Source organism: Polypterus senegalus, chromosome 10 (genome assembly GCF_016835505.1).
Source record: "Polypterus senegalus isolate Bchr_013 chromosome 10, ASM1683550v1, whole genome shotgun sequence".
In the NCBI taxonomy this organism is placed as follows: domain Eukaryota; kingdom Metazoa; phylum Chordata; class Cladistia; order Polypteriformes; family Polypteridae; genus Polypterus; species Polypterus senegalus.
In genome coordinates this window covers 100,020,759-100,038,247 of record NC_053163.1, presented here as the reverse complement: position 1 = coordinate 100,038,247, position 17,489 = coordinate 100,020,759, and the positions used below count along the sequence as shown (strand labels likewise).

General features: G+C 39.1%; 1 long non-coding RNA gene across 1 annotated transcript in view; it reads left to right on the top strand.

Moving 5' to 3' along the window:
* The window catches only part of LOC120536249, a 71,424-nt gene that overhangs the window by 30,671 nt on the left and 23,264 nt on the right, over positions 1–17,489 (top strand). The window contains exon 2 of the long non-coding RNA XR_005635085.1: positions 10,457–10,545. This is a non-coding gene — a long non-coding RNA (uncharacterized LOC120536249). The remainder of the gene's footprint in view (positions 1–10,456; positions 10,546–17,489) is intronic.

Here is a 17,489-nt window from a genome sequence, read left to right as displayed (position 1 = left end):
AAAACTTGAATATATAAAGTCATCGCTGGAATATATAAAGTCAAAACTTGAATATATAAAGTCAGCGTCAGAATATATAAAGTCATCGCTGGAATATATAAAGTCAAAACTTGAATATATAAAGTCAGCGCTGGAATATATAAAGTCAAAACCAGAATATATAAAGTCAGCGTCGGAATATATAAAGAGCGAGGGTAGATGCCGGCCGGTGAAAAAGGAGTGTTGGTGGGCAGGAAAACGTCTTCCGTGTTCCTGCAGTAGCATTTAAGAAGACGCATGTTTGTCGCGGATGCGAATAGCTGTATGTAGCGTGTAAAACAGTTTGCTATGTTGCACGCGGTCATGCTTCGTAACCAAAAAGTCGTTTTTTAAAGACTGCTTATTTCATTGTGCTTTAACCTCAGTTGTAAAGGATTTTTTTAAGGATCTCATGGGATCACTCACTCACTGACTCATCACTAATTCTCCAACTTCCCGTGTGGGTGGAAGGCTGAAATTTGGCAGGTTCATTCCTTACAGCTTCCTTACAAAAGTTGGGCAGGTTTTATATCGAAATTCTACGCGTAATGGTCATAACTGGAAGCAGTTTTTCTCCATTTACTGTAATGGAGATGAGCTTCAACGCCGTGGGGCGGAGTTTCGTGTGACATCATCACGCCTCCCACGTAATCACGCAGTACATAGAAAACCAGGAAGACCTCAAAAAAGCGCTGAAGAAAACATGCATTATATAATTGAGGAGGCAGCGAAACAATAAGAAGCGAGCGAGTGACATATACAACCATATTCATGAGTTCTGCTACTTCGGAAACAAAGCACGATGTAAACCTACACTTTCAATTAAGTTCATAGACAGGCTGCCGCTGGCGTTTGTAATTTAGTGCCTGCCCATATAAGGCCGTCCATCAGCGGCAATCCAATAGCAAACTGCCACTAAATATTCACGGGTGAAGGACTGTGCTTATGGAGAGGAAGATGAGATGGTCAGGGTGGTGTTTGACACAAACTCAGCGAAACTGCGAGAGAAAGTTTTAAGTGCCAGGACTAAGGTAACATTAAATACAGCCATGGACATAGCACGAGATGGCACCAGCACAGCTGGGAACCTTCGATGCATGTACACCGAGCGGCTCACGTGAACTGGCGCAGTGCACAGATAAAAGCAACAGTTCCAAAGAGCTGAACAAAACCGAATTACACAATTGAAAAGGCAGCAAAAATATGAAGCGTCTGATAAGCATATTCATAAATCCAGCTACTGTGGAAACAAAGCACACGTGGAAAAAGTCAATGTCCGCTAAAGGAAGACAGTGTAAAAAACCCGTGCATGCAGTGTGTCAGGTCTCAGATAAAGAAGAAGACAAGCTGTTTATTGATGCAGTAAGAAACGAATCGATGAATGAAACCTGTCATCTTTACAACGATTGACAAACACGGAATGTAACTTGAACACAACACATCCTACAAATACGAACCTGATTGAAAGAAATAATGATAATCAAATCCTTGATGACAGCAACACTCAGTAACACTCACAAAACAAATACTGTATATTGACAGTCATGTTACGTTATTTTTAAAATGTTCCCTTTTCTTTTCTAGCTTTTTAACACACTACTTCTCGCTGCGATCGCGGGTATATATATATGTATATATATATCCCGATCTACATACTCGAATAATGGATACTTTATTCGCCATCAATGATTGTTTTGGTAAAGCCATACTCAGTGTATTCATTAGATGAGCGGTAAAAAGTAAGAGCGAGGGAGGATGACTTATTGAGGCATGCAGGCTGTAGTCTTGCGTCAACTCTATCTGAATTGCGCGATCACATTTGAAAAATATATCTTTTCAAGTTCTATTTAGTCCATATGTGTCAAACTCAAGGGCAGCGGGCCACATCCGCCCGGCGTGTAATTATATCCGCCCGAGATCATTTTATATACTGTATTATTGTTATTAAAGCCCGGGTATATGAAGCGCTGGTAACACAATAAACTACAGATCCCATAATGCAGCGCTTCAGCTGCCTTGCCGAACACTTACCGCGTTAATCAAGTCTACCTTATGATGCTGCAAGTTATTGCGAAGCTAGCTCACACGATGCTGAAGAGAAAAGTTGATTCTGAAAATAGAGCCTTTAAAACCGATGGGAGGCTGAGTATATGTTTACTGAACCCGTGTGTCTCATTTGTGGAGCTAATGTGGCTGTAATTACAGAATTTAATCTAAGACGGCACTATGAGACAAAACATCAGGGTAACCTGAATGCAATGCAGAAGATACAGAAAACAGCATAATTAAATAAGAATCTGACACTTCAGCGGACGTTTTAACCCGTGCACAATCACAAAGTGATTTCAAGTGAAGCTGCTTTTATGGGAGACACAAATGCACCAGTTCACCTTGCCCCACTTTCCCTGTTGCCAAGTAATGTTAAACCAAGTCGTCACTACGGTGTTCCCAAATCGCACTTTGCTGATAAACTGAGCGCACTGCGCACTGAGTTTGCACGGCGCTTTGGTGACTTTGAAGAACAAAAAAAGTCCGTCTACATGCGGCTCGAACCTTGTGCATGTTTGGTAGCACATATCTGTGTGAGAAGCTCTTCTCAGTGATAAAGACTAACAAAACAGCACACAGGAGTCGCCTCACAGCAAACAGAAACGAACCTGTGGCCAAAAAAAGATGCCAGGCGTCCAGCTCTAAAATGACATATGAGCAAAGACAACTGAATGATTTGATTTGTTATTGCTGAAAGGAACACATTTTATTTATATTTCCAGGTTTTGTTATGCAGCATGTTCATATTTGAATTTGTATAATTTTGACAGGATATATTTTTATGGAGAGCAAAATCTTTTGGGATATTTAAAATCTAAGTTTATTTTTTATATAAAATTACATAAGAGTAAAGAAATTTGAATGTTTGTTCTTTTAACGTTTACTTTATTTCTAACTTGTATAATTTAGACAGGATATATTTTTATGGAGAGCAAAATATTATAAGTTGTTTAAGGTTTGAGTTGATTTATTCACGAATAATATTCCTGTCTGTTTTTACCATTCCTACCAAAGATATTTCTGTCGACTAAATAAAAATTCCTTCTATTTAAAATTTAAATAGAACTTGAACAAATACGATAGTTCATAATATCCACGCAGACTTGCACGTAAGAGCGGAGTCATCCGTTTTAACAAGCAGCGTATTGCACTGATACGAAATAGCTGTGTGTGTATATATGTAGATATGTATGTATATGTATATATATATATGTTTATATATGTGTGTGTGTATGTATGTATATATATATTTGTGTGTATGTATATATGTATGTGTGTATGTATTTATGTGTGTGTGTATATGTATGTGTATATATGTATGTATATATGTGTATATGTATAGATATGTATATATATATATTTATGTGTGTGTGTAAATATATATATATATTATATATATATATATATATATATGACAACAACACTCATCACTCACAACAGTGACAAAACAATTACATTGACAATCATGTTACGTTATTTTCAAAATGTTTCCTTTTCTTTTTCATTGCTTCTTTAACACACTACTTCTCCGCTGTGAAGCGCGGGTATTTTGCTAGTATAATAATAAAAGGCAAAGCCCTCACTGACTGACTCACTGACTCATCACTAATTCTCCAACTTCCCATGTAGGTAGAAAGCTGAAATTTGGCAGGCTTATTCCTTACAGCTTACTTACAAAAGTTAAGCATGTTTCATTTCGAAATTCTACACGTAACGGTCATAACGATCGATAACGGTCGACAACGTCCGCCATGTTGAACTTTCTTTTTTATTGCCCCATCTTCACGAAATTTGGTAGGTGGCTTCCCTGCGCTAACCGAAACCAATGTACATACTTATTTCGGTGGTATGATGCCACTCTCGGCCACCATATTGAACTTCCCAATGTCACTAATTCTCCAACTTCCCGTGTAGGTAGAAGGCTGAAATTTGGCAGGCCCATTCCTTACAGCTTACTTACAACAATTAAGCAGGTTTTATTTCGAAATTCTACGCGTAACCGTCATAACGGTCAACAAAGTCCGCCATGTTGAACTTTCTTATTTACGGCCCCATCTTCACGAAATTTGGTAGGTGGCTTCCCTGAGCTAACCGAAACCAATGTACGTATTTATTTTGGTGGTATGATGCCACTGTCAGCCGGCATATTGAATTTTCCAACATCACTAATTCTCCAATTTCCCGTATAGGTAGAAGGCTGAAATTTGGCAGGCTCAGTCCTAACAGCTTACTTACAAAAGTTAAGCAGGCCTCATTTCGAAATTCTACGCGTAATGGTCATAACGGTCAACAACGTCCGCCATGTTGAACTTTCTTATTTATGGTCCAATCTTCTCGAAATTTGGTAGGCGGCTTCCCTGCACTAACCGAAACCGATGTACATACATATTTCGGTGGTATGATGCCACTGTCGGCCACCATATTGAACTATTCAACAGTCTTTGTTACTTATGGGCCCATCTTCAAGAAATTTGGTACACGGGTTCCCAGTGCTAACTGAATCCTACTTACGTACATATATATGTCCATAGCCTGCAGCTCGGTCACCGTGTGAGGCGTTGGGTCTCCCATCCCAACGCCTCCCACGTTGTTGGCTGCCTGCTTATATAAGGCCGTCTGTCGCTCCAGTCTCTACATTCCCTTCCTTGCTTCGCCACGGGATTCACGTCTCCCTACTGATAACTACAGCCTTTTTGTTTAATCCACAGCTTCTCCACTGTTTTATTGTTTGTTTATTACAATTATAGTTATTGTATAGGTATTTTACACTTACTTTACATTGCTCAGGTACCCATTTCCTTTATCATTCCAACCCCCATTACCATGTCTATCGAGATGATCACTATCGATCAAAGAACTATCACTTACCGAGTGGTTTCCATGTCCGGAGATACCACCTACCTTTTCCATTCTCTTTGTTACATATTGCACGGCCATATCAGGCTCACTCTTGATATCCAGAGGAACATTGTGTCTTATGTATTGAATGACTGGGACAGGTTCAATGTGTGGACGGATGACAGTACAGGAGATAATTATACTACACGGGAGCATTATAAGAGTGAAATGCTTAAGCCCTTCACCTATGGTTCTGCATGTGAGTTGATGGCTGCCGCTGAATTGTTCAGTTGTCGCTTTCAAGTGTACCGAAATGGCCAAATATTTTACACCTTTTGACAACCGCCAATGCATCTTAAACATTTTAGATTCACAGGTGACGATTTCAGTAGTGGACACTTTGATGTTTATGAATGTTTAAACTCTCAAAAGCTGGATGTGATTTTATCGCTGAAACCGGTCGTGTGCTTCCAACGCTTGACAGATGCCGAATGTCACTTCAATACAACAAATCCTGCAAATACTATCATAATTGAAACAAACCATGAAACTCAAACCGATTATGACAGCAGCAATCCAAGCTGTGAGATTTGAGACAAGATTACTGTTCACATGGCCAATTGTAAGTTGCATGCTCAAGAGTAAGCTCAGCGCACAGCTTGGTCATGTTACAACCGGAGGGACGAACTGACAACATGGTATACAAAGAGATCCTTAACAAATAATTATTGGCATATTTTCCCTCAGTTTAAAAAGGTAAAATTTGAGACATCACACACTGCATGCACAGGTTTTTTTTACACTGTCTTCCTTTAGCTGAACATTGACTTTTTCCACCGTTTGCTTTGTTTGCGCAGTAACTACACTTGTGAATATGCGTAAGCATCACTCGCTTCATATTCTTTTGCTACCTTCTCGATTGTGTAATGCGTTTTTTGTTCAGCGCTCTTTGGAGCTGTTGCTTTTTGTCTGCGTACTGCATTCACAGTCAGTTCACGTGAGCCGCTCAGAGTACATGCATCGAAGGCTCTCAGCTGTGCTTGTGCTATCTTGTGCGATGTCCATGGCTTTATTTAATGTTAGCTAAGACCAGGCACTTAAAAGTTTCTCTCACAGTTTCGCTGAGTTTGTGCCAAACACCACCCTGACCATCTCATCTTCTTTTGCATAAGCACAGTCCTTCACCCGCGAATATTTAGCGGCAGAGTGGTACTATTGGATTGCCACTGATGGACGGCCTTATATGGGCAGGCACTCAATTACAATGAGGGACACAACTCCGCCTCACACGGCGACTGAGCTGCAGGCTATGGCTGGTATATATGTACATATGTAGGTTCCAGTTATGACTGTTACGCGTAGAATTTTGAAATAACTTTTGTAAGTAAGCTGTAAGGAATGAACCTGCCAAATTTCAGTCTTCTACCTTCATGGGAAGTTGGAGAATTAGTGGTGAATTAGTGATGAGTCAGTGAGTGAGTGAGTGAGTGAGTGAGTGAGTCAGTCAGTAAGGGCTTGCCTTTTATTAGTATATATATATATATATACATATACAAATATATACATATATTTATACATATACACATTTCTAACATACATATATACTTAAATAGGTTATTTATAAGTACTACAGTACACTTAAACAAAATGAAAATTATGTACTTTGTCATAGACTACTTTATTGTGTAGGTACAATAGCCTAGCATAGTGTATTATCGTGGTATTTCCCTCTACTTACTCTTTACCTGTTTTCCCTCAAGGTTAAGTGTTCTCGTCAAGTTCATTATCAGGTTGGTCTACTGTTGCACTTTAAGATGTACACACACATACATAGCTATACACATACACATAGACCCTAACCACAACAGTGCCTCATGAATGAAACACACACGTTGATTAACTCTTAGCACTTTAAACCACACAAGTACTTTAGGAATGACACAGCCTGTCACTCAGCACTTCAAGAGACTTACTTATTATCGGCACGAACGACATACGATGTTTTAGTGATATCTCAGACCTAAATATTACTTTTGATCTACAAGAACACATTTAAACATATAAAGACTCAGCACTTTTGACTATAGGCCATTTATCAGCCAAGAATTCATTCTTCACGTACTGTTCCAGCTATTGAGAGGCGCTCATCACTCTCAGCCTTATAAACCTCGCAGCACTGAAGTAATGGCAAAAAATCTGGCTGAACTAGGTGCTCAAACAAATCTAACTTATTACTTCAATCACTCTAGACATTAAGACAAAGTATAGAAAGTTAAAAGCAAATTCACAAGCAAGAAGTGCACAACCCAATCTCAGTAATCACCAACGCGAACGGAGATAAAATCGTCAACCACAAAAATATAATGCACAGTTTCAGAGACTACTATAAATCCCTATATACTACTGAGTTTAAAGAAGACAATACACAATCTAAAGCATTTCTGGATACATTACAGATACCACAAATAGACACTTTTAGTGTGGAGGAACTTGATAAACCTCTGGCGTTATCAGAATTACTAGATGCTATAAAGTCACTCCAAGGAGGGAAAGCAGCAGGCCCTGATGGCTACCCTGCAGAATTTTACAAGAAATTCTCTGCTCAGCTAGCTCCCCTCCTATTAGCAACATTTACAGAAGCCAGAGATAACCAATCTCTTCCTCAAACCTTTCACCAAGCACTAATTACCGTTTTTCCAAAACAAAATAAGGACTTATTACAATGTGCATCATACAGACCAATTTCACTTCTGAATAACGACGTTAAAATTCTCTCTAAAATCATAGCTAGAAGGATGGAGAAAGTGCTCCCCTCGGTAATATCACAAGACCAAACTGGATTTATTAGGGGGGAACACTTATCTTCAAATCTTCGACGCCTGTTTAATGTAATATACTCACCAACTAAATCAAACACCCCAGAAATATTATTATCATTGGATGCAGAAAAGCATTTGACATGATTGAATGGAAATACCTTTTTACTACATTGGAGAAGTTTGGGTTTGGCCCGAACATTTGTGCATGGATTAAATTACTGTATACTAACCCAGAAGCTTCATTTTGCATCAACAACATTTGGTCAGACTACTTTAAACTAGAACGTGGTACTAGACAAGGATGCCCCTTGACACCGTTGCTGTTTGCAATTGCCATTGAACCACTGGCAGATTTTTTTTTTTTTCTCCAGCTGTCTGGAGTTTTTTTTTGTTTTTTCTGTCCATCCTGGCCATCGGACCTTACTTATTCTATGTTAATTAATGTTGACTTATTTTTATTTTTTATTGTGTTTTCTATTTTTCTATTCTTCATTTTGTAAAGCACTTTGAGCTACATTTTTTTGTATGAAAATGTGCTATATGAATAAATGTTGTTGTTGCTGTTGTGTGTATCCCATGGTCGGGCGACTTAGTGAATTATATATATATAGATATATTGACACAATAACCACAAAAAAAATCAAAGAAAGGTTTGGGGCAGTCACCCATATATTATGCCCTGGCTGCTAAAGGTTATTATATTGCATAGATCTTTACAGATCAGAGTCCACAACTGAACTGCCAGTATGGAGACAAGATTGCCGGTTTAAAGGCCAGTGTAGGAAAATGACGTCTTCTTGCTGAAACCAGAAGTGATGTCACCAAAGATGAGATCGGAAGTGACATCATCATAGGCACCCAATCCAGAAGTGACATCATCGGAGGTGCCAGAACCCTGTGGGATTTCCCAAGAGTGGTCTGCAAGGGAAAGACAGTTAGTGCACCCCACCACCCCCTGCTTGGATGTGGAGTTACCATTTATCAGGCCCTTTAGTTGTCTTCTACTTGCATGTGTCTAACAACTATATACACGGTGTACATATATATGATTTGAGTACACATCTGCCATCAATTTGTTGTGCATTTGTGACTCCCATCATCAAATCATATTTTTTTTTCTAACCTGTGTCACATTTATGACTGAGTCCCTCATTCCATTGGTTCTTTCAATTTCAACCACGTTAACAATCCTGGATCTGTTTCTTAGTCTTCATTTAGCACAAGCAAAGGAAGATGATAGCTAATTCTCACATTTGCTTACATTGTTTATTTTGCTGTCTTTAATACATTGTCTGTGTGTCACTTTTCTGTGCTGTGCTGTTCATCCATAGGTTGCTCCATCTCATGTGTTCTCTTTTTAATTAATGAATGCTATCTGTGTACTTTATATTCCAAGTTGTGTGAAAAATATTATAATGCAATTTCAAGGGAGTTTAGAATTTGTTCTTTACCCGAGTGAAATAAATAAAGCACTGAGAGTGTTTTATATTCATCTGTTATTGTCATGATCACACGTTTTGAAACAATATGGTTTATTAGATTATTAATGTGATTATTTGATTATTTTCTAGGTGTGTACAAGAAAGACTAATTTACATGTGGTCATCAGTATTCACAAAAGTCAATAAAAGCGGAACAAAAGGATTTGTAAAAGGGATATGCTTATGCAGTCAAGTCCAATGTAAAGGTGCCAGCATAATTCTTGTGGTAGTAATAGGGGCTCTACATACATACATAAATAAATAAATATTACTCATTATGAGCAGAACTTTTTTTATTGCAACAACATAGGCATTTTTTGTGCAGCTGTTTAGTAAATGTCAGGGAAAGACGGGAGGATACTGGTGAAATAATTAAAAATTTAAAAACACAACGCTTATTAGTATTATGCACAATGTATCTAGTGTTAACAAAATTAAAAGCTACAAATGTTTAAAAACTTCCTAAACAGACATATTTAGTGAGGCAAGAACAGAGTGTGAAGTCAAATAATATTTGTTTGCTACAGTTAAGCTACAGCGAGAACAGGTCACATGTCTAGCTATCATTCCCAGGTTAAAGCCAAATCAACACTTAGAGCTGCAAGTACTGAAGAGGTACATGAGTAGAAATACATGCTCTGTATGAGTTGCATAGCAATAAACAGCCACTTTAAATGCATCAAAATCATCATTAATTTGGTATGCATGCACGTATTGTGTGTAGGTTGTAATTAAAGTCTGGGTCTGGACACTACTGCCAAGTTGTCAAGAGCTGAATGCTGTCATGGCAGAGTGATTAGTCAATTTCAACTGGAGAGACACTTTCAGAAAACAGAGCCTTTGACTGAGGGACCCCATACATATTCTGCCTGGACAATAGTTGTTTGTTTTGTGTTGTTGTGATGATTTTTGATATTTTGAGCTCTCTCCCTAAACCTCAAAATTTAGAGACCTTTGTACATTTTAATGTTTCATAGACTAGTCACTCAAATCTTATTAACTTTAACCCTACACAGATGTGTCATATTTTCATCTGCAGACCTTGAAACAATGAGCTGGAAACAATACTTTCAGTTCCTTAACAAGATAAACATTTCTGTGTTCATTATAGTGTACAGCTGGTTGAGCTCAAAGACACAGAATTTCCTGGACACGTACCTTATTGAGGTGTTCTCTTAAGCAGCCAGTGAGGTGTTATGTAACATTATAAAGGTTGAACTTACTTTCTGTTTCCTCTATGTTCCTTCACAGTTCAACTTCTAGTGGAGGCAGTTTAAGGCCACTGAAAGGGCACAGAGCAGCAGGGACCTCTTTCATGTGAACTTGAAATGAACTCTAAAGTAAGCATTTTTTTTCTTTTCAAAAGTACTTGACAAAGTTTATACTCAATGCACTTGATATAATATTGAAGTGTATTCACTAATGTTTCTCTTATACACGTATTCTTACTTTTGATTAACACACATACACACATACTTGTATATTTCTTAATATAAGACTTTTTCAAATTTTATTACAAGGTATACAGGGGTACATTGTGCTCCTGGACAGACTCTGTTTCAAACACCCATACAGAGATATTCGTAATTAAGTCTAACTTTTATATCCACACGATCAGATCCGAAACTTCAAGCAACAAGTGTTTCCCACTTGAGAATCAGTGCTTTGCAATCGTATATGAAATGACTTTTTGGCCCAGACTGTTACTTATTCTTCTTATGCCTAAAGCCAACCCAGTATATATACACATATCTAACAGTATATATGTAACATATATAATAGTAACAGTACAGTAATGCCAGTGTGTTTTTTATATATACACTAGCTGTGTTACCCCCGGGTTACTGAAATCGTCAGAAAAAAACCTGAAATGTAGAGATGTCAGGTAATTGAAAGGAACTACTCTGGGCATCTCTCTCCTAGGAGGATTCATTTTGCCTACATGCTCGTATCGCTTGGGCATTAGCCGTGGGAAGAAAGGGATTCTGTTTTGCTGATGTTAGTGGCTAAGTGACTTTGTCTTTTATCTGAGGTTTCATTTTGCTGATGTGGTGGCATCACTTGTGTTATTAGTGGCTAAGCGAGTTTTCTGTTTCCTCGGAGGAGGAGCCCTTACCCAAACCTCACCTCTCACTTCCGGGCCAGACAGACACACACACTTCCACGCGTAAACATTTATATATAGGATTACATACATATATAATATCACACGTTTATTTACAAATTCAAAACACAAGTAAAGTGCACTAACCTAGTGCCACAGCACCAATCACCCCTTACAGTCCTGGCTGCACAACAATGCCTTGCTCAGTCCTTCTGACCGCCTCCACTCCTCTCCTCCGAGCTCCGTCCTCTTCCACCCAACTCTTGATCTCGACTGGAGGGAGGCAGTCCCTTTTATCCGCACCAGGATGAGCTCCAGGTGCTCCCCGGCAATCTTCCGCTGATACGCCCCAGTGTGGCGGAAGTGCCAGCTGTTCTCCCGGAAGCTCTCCTGGTGTCCCTGCTTCTCTTCCCCCCCAGCACTTCCTGGTGTGGCGGAAGTGCTGAGGTCCAGGGTCCCCAAGGCATTGGGGCGCCTCCTGGCGGTGACCACGGGCCCCTACAGGGTGGGGCTTCCATGCCCTGAAACTGTGGCCCCCAAAGCAACCAGGAAGGCGGCCCCCACGTGATCCCAGATGGGCACACGCCCACTTCCGTCCTCCAAGCGCCCGCCGGGTCGTGGCCCCTGGCATCCTCGACTATATATATATATATATATATATATATATATATATATATATATATATAAAAATCACACTGGTGTCACTGTACTGTTACTGTATATATACAGTATAAAGATGTATTTTGAAGCTGCCATTAGAGAAGATTCAATTCTGTTTAATTCAGTTTATTGTGGTATAGTCCTCCCTAGTTAATGCAGCCACAGAGCGCTGTGACAAGTTCTCAGGCAAAATGCAACTACAGTGTTCTTCCTCTCCACAGCATTTTCAGTTGTTTGTGGTTTGAAAATATGAAGTTAGACAAAATAGGGTTAGGAGGGATTGTGAGTCCAAGGCTGTCTGAAAGGTAATTAAAATTTTTGTCCAGAATAATGTTAATTTTGTGCAGGCCCAGAACATGTGACCCAGTGAGGCTGGGACTAGGTTTCAGTGTTCGCAGGTTGGATCATGCCCTGGAAACATTTTGGAGAGTTTTAGTCGAGACAGATATATAATTTTGAGTTGTATAATTGCATGCTTTGCGCATATGGAGCTTGAGTGAATTCTCTGCATTGCTGCTTTCCACTCCTTTTCTGATATATTAATTGAGAGATCTTTTTCCTAGTGTCCTCTTGGATCTTTGAAAGGGAGGGATTGTAAAATGATTTTATATATTGCAGAGATGGTGTCTGAGTCCTTGAGATTGAGCAATATTTTTTCCAGCATGGATGAGGGTGCAAGATGAGGAAAATCGGGAAGGTTCTGTTTAACAAAGTTCCTGATTTGAAGATAGTGAAAGAAATGTGTAGCTGGAATGTAAAATTTGTAATGTAATTGTTCATAGGATGCAAAGACGTTGTCTATATAAAGATCTCTAAGCAAGTTAATTCCAAATTTTTTCCAGATATTAAAAACTGCATATGTTTGCGAAGGTTGAAAGAGGTGGTTCTCTTGCAAAGGTGCCACAGATAGAAGCTTCTCCGTCTTAAAATGCTTTCTACATTGGTTCCAGATTCTAAGTGAGTGGAGCACAATTGGGTTATTAGTATATTGCCGATAACGTGTGTTTATTGGAGCACAGAGCAAGGAATACAAAGAAGTACTGCAGGATTTTACTTCTATTGCGGACCAAGCTTGTGTATGTTCTTCTATTTGTGTCCAGGTTCTTATCGCCTGTATATTTGCTGCCCAGTAATAAAACTGGAAGTTAGGTAGAACCATGCCGCCTTCTGCCTTTTGTCTTTGTAGGGTCGGTCTTTTGATACGTGGATGTTTTGAATTCCAAATAAATGAGGTTATTGTTGAATCTAATTGCCTAAAGAATGATTGATTAATGTATATTGCAATGTTTTGAAATAAAAAAGGAGCTTAGGAAGAATATTCATCTTAACAGTGTTAATTCTTCCAGCTAGTGTGAGATAAAGGGTTGACCATCTATGCAAGTCTTGTTTAATTTTTTCCATGCAGACAGCGAAATTTTGTTGATAAAGAGCTTTATGTTTACTTGTGATGTTTACCCCTAGATATTTAAACTGTTCTGCAATGATAAAAGGTAGGGTATCTAATCTAATATTATATGCTTGAGAATTCACTGAAAAGAGTACACTTTTATTCAGATTAATTCTGAGACCAGAAATCTTTTGAAATTCTGTGAGTGCTGCTAAGACTGCAGGCACAGAATTTTCTGGGTCCGATATATACATTACCATATCATCTGCATATAATGAAACTTTCTGTTCCAGTCCTTCTCTGCTAATCCCCTTTATCTGATCAGAGCCACGTCCGCCAACTCACAAAGCCCCACCCACCAACTCTAAGACCATGGGATACGCATGACAGAGCCCCGCCTACCAACTCTAACCCTCCTCCCGCATCATGGGGAACGCACAACAGAGCCCTGCCTACCATCTCTAATCCTCCTTTCGCATCCACAACCCTTCGCTAAATCATACAAACACATGCATGAAATCGCTCAGTCCAATTCAACAGCATCTGTACGAATGCTTTTTGAGGAAAACCCTAGGCAGGATTTACAATGATACAATGCCCCGACATGTCACACCAATGTTGCAGCAATTTTCGTCGGAGAAGATGGCAAACCGCCTGCCGAAAGGGACATTTGCGTCTGTCCCATAGGCAACTCCTGTAAACAGATTTCCACGCTTAATATGAATTGCGATCCTATGGTTTACCCACTTTTATTCCCTTATGGAGACATTGGCTTGCACAAAGATTTACAACATGTCCCCAATAAAAGAACCGCCAAGCGAAGAAGGCTTACTCAATGACAATTTTACGTGTACAGATTAGCAATGAGGAATACATTTAGTATTTTGCACTCCAGTGGCGAACTATTCCAACAGTACATCGTAGATGCGTATGTTAAAACAGAGGGCGCGCGTCTCAACTATCTCAGATTAGATCAACAAGATTTGCGCGTGGAACAATACAAAGGACTGTCAGACGCACTGCAAGCAAACGCTGAAAATAACAACGTACGTGTAGACAAAATGATCATATTACCTTTCACATTTCCAGGAAGTCCAAGATACATGCAACAAAACTATCAGGATGCCATGGCCATAGTACGTAAACTCGGACAGCCTCATTTATTTATCACTTTCACACGTAATCCTGTTTGTCTGGAATTTCTACATGCACTGTTGGATACCCAAAGACTGGAGCACAGACCTGATATTGTAGTATGAGTCTTTTGGATTAAGCTGCAGGAATTACTTAGAGACATTCTACAACAACATCTTTTTGAGGTTGTAATTGATTATATTTACGTAATCAAATTTCAGAAGCGCGAACCCCCGCGATCGAGGAGGGATTACTGTATATATATATATATATATATATATATATATATATATATATATATATATATATATATATATATATACTAGCCGAAGCCCGCCATAGCATACGGCAGTGTAAGAATAGGAACGGAAAATGGTGAGAAAGGAATTCAGAAATCAAGAAGAAATAAATACTTCTTGAAAGACGCAGTTGTGAATAGATGTTTTGGTGGTGACGACAGATAATGAGTCGAAAGATCTAACATTAGAAAAAGCCACGTACAACTGACCATGGCTGAAAACTGGTTGTTAGAATTATTGTGAAGAAGGTCCCGCATCAGAGAATTTCCAGTTCCTGCATAAATTCACACCCGATCTGACGCTGTTCGTTTTCAAATAATATTGCATTAGTGCGATGATATTTTCACATGTATTGTCTCTTTCTTTCAGATGTGTAATAGAAACCACAGCACAGCATGTGTGTACATTGCTTCTTACAGGAAAAGGGCGATGGAAAAAGTGCACTTGAATAAAAGTGCACTTTTGTTATACTTTTACACCAATATATGTTCCTGTGTTTGAACGACACGGGCAGATGGGGAGTGTCTGATTATTGCATATAGCGCCGAAGTTACTGCTCTTTACCATTCTTTCCTCTGCATGTCCTGGAGTACAAAAGAAACAGCATACAGCAACATATATAGTTTATGCCTACATTTTGTCATCTACTACTAGAATATAAAAAACGTTTCTGTTTTAACAATGTGTTGACACAGATTACTGTAGAAACGGAACAGACATGAAATGCGTGTGTTCCAAACAACGATCTATTATTTCCACTCTAAAACTCCACTTCACTCCCAGATACTCAATCAAGGCATGAGCTGAGAGAAGTTAGCGCACGTTCCAAATTGGTGGGGGGATGGAATAGCCGGCTGCTCCTAGCTTCTCTTTATCAGCACATTTAGAGGACAAAGGACACTGGCAGAGAGGTGTGAAGGGATTTAAGAAGCAATTTAAGGTGGGACGGAATTACAAGTTTTTTCGTAGGCTCTGGTAATTCTAGTGTTAAACATTGTTTTGCTTTTCACTAATAAATACCAATAGCTATAATACATATTACATGTGTTTTTGGGTTTGTTGTTATTTAAAAATTACATTTCATGATTTATTTTTTTATAATATATTTTATAACTTTTTATACTTATGTACCACCTTTTTGACTTCTTACTTCACTTTCAAGGTTTGAATTAAAGATTGTGGTTTGGAACATTTTTGCTGTAAAATGCAATTTTTTTCTCCTTTGAGTCTCTTTGTGTTATTTACTATTTTGTTATTAGCTATTCTTCATTTATAAAGATAACTTTTTGCCCTTCTGTTTACAAGTCAGGGGTTTCTGATTTTCTCTTCCTAGTAGGGCAGTTTGATTTATTTTTGGGACATTTCTTATTATTTTGAAGTGTTAAGCCAGGGGGTTACCTGGCCTGGCTGTGCCTGGTTCTGGTAAAGATTTTGGTGAGCTCTTGTAGGTCTTTCGGATGACTCATACCGTTTTTGTCATGTTTTTGACTCCAAATTACAACACTCTTCTTTTTACTTTGTTTTTGTGAGAAGGACAGCAGAATAAGTAGCATTGTCATATAACTGATATTCAAGATTTACGAGTATTTATTGTCATTTCATCAATATACAGTAGTACAGCATACAGTGAAACAAAACAACGTTACTCCAGGGCCATGGTGCTACATAGAACACAGGACAATGAAGAATCCACGACACATAACATAAAAACACATAATATATAACAAGGTGCATGTGGGTCAAATGTGCAAACATGTGCAACCATGTGCAACATTGCAGAGCAGAACACATATATCAGATATCAGACCGGTCCATGAGTGGTCAGGAATCTGATTGACTGGGGGGAAAAATTGTTACACATTCTGGTGGTAAGGGCCCGAATGCTTCGGTACCTTTTTCCAATGGCAGGAGTGTAAACAGTGAGTGTGAAGGGTGTGTTGGGACATTCACAATGCTGGTGGCTTTGAGGATGTAGCGTGTGGTGTAAATGTCCATTATGGAAGGAAGAGAGACACTGATGATCTTCTCAGTTGTCTTCACTCTCTGTTGTAGGGCTTTACAATCCCTGACCATGCAATTTCCAAACCAGACAGTGATGCAGTTGCTCAGGCTACTCTCTATGGTTCCTCTATAGAATGTTGTTAGTGTAGCTGGTGGAAGATGGGCTTTCCTCAGCCTACGCAGGAAGCAGAGCCGCTGCTGGGCTTTCTTGGCTAAAGAGTTGAGACCTCATGTATAAACAGTGTGTACGCAAAGAAATGTTGGGTAAGAACGTTTCCACGTTCAAATCACAATGTATAAAACCTACACTTGGCGTAAAGCCACGCACATTTCTACAGTACCTCATACCCTGTTGTACGCAAGTTCTCCGCTCGGTTTTGCAGACTGGCGGCACTCAGTGTCAAAGCAGTGCTACTGTTCCTGTGTGGTTTACTTTTCTTTTCCTGACACGGCTTTATAAATACACTGAAATTAACCACATACTGTTTATTAGTGTAATGCATCTGATTTTAATTAACCTGTAACAATATAATGGGCCAGGGAATAGCCATAGTATTCCAAATACCATAACTGCTTTAGCATTGTTACTCTCACTGCCCCTTCTTCTTCTTCTTTCAGCTGCTCCCATTAGGGGTTGCCACAGCAGATCATCTTTTTCCATATTACTCTCACTGCACCACTCAGAGTATTGTTATCGCT